The sequence below is a fragment of the Berghia stephanieae genome, chromosome 4 (genome assembly GCF_034508935.2).
Source record: "Berghia stephanieae isolate SIO BIC M18660-M18661 chromosome 4, UCSD_Bste_1.3, whole genome shotgun sequence".
Classification (NCBI taxonomy): Eukaryota; Metazoa; Mollusca; class Gastropoda; order Nudibranchia; family Aeolidiidae; genus Berghia; species Berghia stephanieae.
This window is the reverse complement of record NC_088363.1, coordinates 33381451-33386013: the sequence shown is the minus strand read 5'-3', so window position 1 is coordinate 33386013 and position 4563 is coordinate 33381451. Positions and strand designations below refer to the sequence as shown.

Genomic DNA, 4563 nt, shown 5'->3' with positions numbered 1-4563 from the left:
ACTCCGCCTGGCCGTCCACCACTTAAAAATTTTTTTTTTAAGTGGCATCAAGCATCGTGTCTATCTTGAACCGCTCTCCCGACTTCTTGAGGTCACGGGTCCAACACACAAATACCGCGAAGTTTGTTAGCCAGCATTTATATTAAGAAATCCTTGTTGGACAGACTCTGACAAATCACACGTTTTGAAAATTGGCCTGAAATTGTTTGTTTGTGTTTCTTTTTTCTTTTCTTTTTCTTTTTTTTTTTGGTGTTATTTTTTTTTTTTCATTCAAAATATAGATTTTGGAAATTGGCCTGAAATTGTTTGTTTGTGTTTCTTTTTTCTTTTCTTTTTCTTTTTTTTTGGTGTTATTTTTTTTTTCATTCAAAATATAGATTTTTGGAAATTGGCCTGAAATTGTTTGTTATGTTCGTTTTTGTTGTTTTGTGTGTGTGTGTGTGTTTTTTTTTTCTAAAATTCAAAATTTTGATTTTTGTAAATTGGCCTGAAATTGTTTGTTATGTTTGTTGTTGTTGTTGTTGTTTTTTTTTTTTCTCTTTTGTTTTTGTGTGTGTGTGTGTCTGTGTGTGTGTTTTTCTTTTAATTCAATATAGTGATTAATTAAAATCACTCTCATTCAACTTCTGTGTCAAAAACGTTTCACTCAAAAGAATTTCTGAACAAGCCTCAGGTTTGAATCTTGTCGACACATTGAGGGTTATTTTAATCAATTGATATTTGAAATGAAATTTTTCTAGTAGCCAAGATATAAAAAAGTGAGATTGTTGGAGTGCAACGAGAATTTGGCTATGAAAAAAAAATGGAATATTTATATAGCTCAATTCCCTGGAGTGACCTTGCTCAATGCGTTTCACATGTTTCATTTATTCCCTTAGCACAGATCATAAGGAATCCTATTATTTCCATTTCATACTGTGCAAGTCGCCTTTTAGGAGTCCTTATTTGTACGAACACTCCTACAATTTTTGTTAGGTGCTTATTTACACCTGAGCAGAAGAGAAGTGATCAATTCTGGTTGGGGTTGCAACTTTTGAGAGTCTCGACATCTCCGGGGTAGAGCGCTCTCCTCTAAAGTAAAGGAACCGATATCAAACCCTAGAGGCAGTTCAGCGTTGTCCGACCGTCCTGTCTACCCTGCAGTGATTGAATAGCCGATGTGGTCCAGTGGTGTGACACTCGCCTTCGGATTGGAAGATCCTGATTTCGAGTCTCGAGCGGCGCATATTTGAGTCCTTGGAAAAGACTATTTACTCATTTTCTCTCACCGTACTCGGGTGTAAAAGAAGTAGGCCTACTTGGCCGTTAACTGCGTTGTCGCTGTCCGAAAAAAAATGCAATTTTGCCAAACAGGCGTCATGAATCGTCCTACATATGTAAGTGTTGTCGTTGGCTAGGGACCATTGTAAAGCGCTTTGAGCACATTTATTGGATTCTGGGCTTTATAAAAGCGAAAGCTCAAGCTGCTAGATCTGATGTCAAATAATTTATGATAGGCAGACGTCCTGTCCAAAGGGTAATTGTAGTGCAACATGGGCCTGATGGCTCTGATGGAATACTTGTTTTTTCCTTTTCCTCTACACTAGAACGCTCTGTCTCTACATTTCTCCTATAAAGAACAGACCATTGTTACCATTTAATTTGCTATCAATTTATCGACCTATATATCTATTAATCAATCAATCAATCAATCAATCAATCCACCTCTATACCTATCTTTCTATCTATCTATCTATCTATCTATCTATCTATCTATCTATCTATCTATCTATCTCTATATCTACCTACCTATCTATCTATCTATTTATCTATCCATCTATCTATCTATCTATCTATCTATCTATCTATCTATCTATCTATCCATCTTTCTATCTATCTATCTGTATGCCTGTCTATCTGTTTATCTATAAGACTATCTATCAGTCTGTCTATCTGTCTATCCATATATCTTTATATTTATTAATCCTTCTATCTATCAATCTATCTATCTATCTATCTCTATATCTACCTACCTATTTATCTGTCTATCTATCTATCTATCTATCTATCTATCTATCTATCTATCTATCTATCTATCTATCTATCTATCTATCAATCTATCTATCTATCTATCTATCTGTCTGTCTATCTATCTATCTGTCAGCCTGTCTCTTTGGCACTAATCTCGTTAATCTCAATATCTCTCCCTCCTTCCGTGCGCGCGCGTGTGTGTGTGTGTGTGTGTGAGAGAGAGAGAGAGAGAGGAAGAGAGAGAGAGAGAGAGAGAGAGAGAGAGAGAAAGAGGAAGAGATAGAGAGGGAGTGAGAGAAAGTGTGTGCGTGTGTGTGTTTGTGTGTGTGTGTGTAAGTGTTTATGTATGGGTGTGTGATATGTCATCATTAGCTATAATTAATTGACGAACATGAGAAGATAACGAAAGTAATACACATATTTTCACACATACACACACACACTCTCTCTCTCTCTCACACACACACACACACACACACACACACATTCACTCACATTTATGTAAAATTACCCAGGCAGCAATGTGATATTATGCAGGGATTAATCAGTTGAAAAAATTTAAGGTGAAACTTAAAAAAATAATAACGACAAATTAGTTTACGTTTTCTTCATCTGAAAAAAAACAAAACAACAACAACACGCTATACTTTCCTTATATACTTGTGTATTCGTTTAAAGTCAAATTTTATAAATAAGACTTAAAACCTATTATATAGTGTCAGTTAAAACCAGTATTATATTTAAACATCCTACTACTATAATATTACTAATGGTACAAATTCCGTTATACCTCCTGACTCTTTACCAACCTAAATCATCGATTCTGGTATAGCTGTCAGTCTTTTGGCACCAAGGGGAGGGAACAGGCACCGTGGCACCGCGTCCTATCCATCCCAGCAGCATCTGTCTCCCGACCCCCATCCACCCGTCAACACCGCTGATTGGCTCACGAGCCGACGAGTGGAATGTAACGGACCAATGAAATCACACGTGGGAGGTTCTGACAGACGAGCGAGTTTTTCTGAAACGGTGAATGCAGAAACCGGAAAATGTAATGGCAGCCAACTCGTTGATGAGTAGTAGATGTGAATGAACACACCTCCCATTACAAACACACTCAGACTTACGCATGATATACACACACATACATACACATTCCACTCACTTCACACTTGCCATCCAGACGCGATTCTGTGTTGATGGATAAGAAGATTTGCTGGTGAATGGTTTTTGGAAGTTTGTCCAAGTTTACAAATTCTAAATCTAAATATTTCTCTTTTGGCTACGGGCAGTCCAAGTGGATACCAGCAGGGTGGACGGACAGCAACAGGTAAACAATGAGACATGTTCTTGTGATGACTTTAGTGGTCGGTGGTGGTTGTTGTTTGGTTTGGCCGATAGCAGGTGATGAGGGCGATGGAAGAAGTAGATAGTCACTTGATTTTGAAAATAATACAATTATAATAATAATAACAATATTAATAAAACCCCAGTTTGTTATTAGTTGGTTACTTAGATGGCTGGAAGGATAAGATTTGGCGTGAATTTTCGAGAAAGTTTTGTGATGATGACGATAAGTAATAATAAGGTGAATTAATCTTCAGATTGTTAAGTATCAATGTTTTCATGAAATCATGGTGTGTTGGAATAGTGTAAATTTTGTTGTTATAAAAACATTGTCTGGGTGGTAATCATAATATTTTAGTGTTCATCTGGCAATACTTTATAAATAGATTTGATTGGTATCGAGGAGTGCTGCTGTCTACCTTGTAATACGATGGAAACTGTTAGAAATACTAAATAGCTTGCTTGTTCCAAAACAACAAATTACGTCACAGAATTTATGGACCGTCAGCAAAATATACTGGAGCATTGAGTTACTTTCATTGATAGTTAAATAGAATAGCTTTACAAAACTATGTATACATATAAGCAGGTCTAATAATCGAACAAAATCATGGGCTTTTTGTAATGGATGGGTAATATTTATTTTGAGTTGTTTGGTCTATATATCCATTACAACATAAAGACTAAATCAGTTTTGGTAATCAAACCTGGAATTAATTACACCTCGATTGCACAGGCATTATTTTTGTACAAACTCAATGATTGTATAAAGACAATAATTATTGTACAAAAATAATCCATAGTTGTTCTACAAAAATGATTATCGTACAAATGTTACAATGAATTTCATTATAAAAAGACAATATTGTACAAACGTAAAACTATATACTTGTAAAAAATTATTATTGTACAAATGACTCAATCAATTTTATTATAAAAAAGACAATTATTGTACAAACATAGAACTTACTTGTACAAAAATGACTATTATACAAATGATTATTGTAAAAACATAATACATAGTTGACAACTACAAAAATGATTATTGTACAAATGACTCAATTAGTGTTACAATCAAAGAAAATTTTGATATTCGGCTAAGGCATACATTGACAATATGCATTTATTTTGTTTCGGCAAGAACTATTTTTCTTCATAGTTAATCCTTTGTTTAAGATGACCAAGATCTGAAAACGTGTATGAAAC

General features: G+C 34.9%; 1 protein-coding gene across 3 annotated transcripts in view; it reads left to right on the top strand.

Moving 5' to 3' along the window:
* Positions 1 to 4563, top strand: part of LOC144970447 (uncharacterized) — a 63548-nt gene that overhangs the window by 5001 nt on the left and 53984 nt on the right. The window contains exon 1 of one of the 3 annotated variants that reach the window (XM_078910107.1): positions 3079 to 3340. The exons of 1 other annotated variant lie outside the window; for it this stretch is intronic. The gene's annotated coding sequence lies outside the window, so the exon portion shown is untranslated. Of the gene's footprint in view, positions 1 to 3078; positions 3341 to 4563 lie in introns of those variants that run through there. One more of the 3 variants, XM_078910105.1, reaches the window with a different exon arrangement.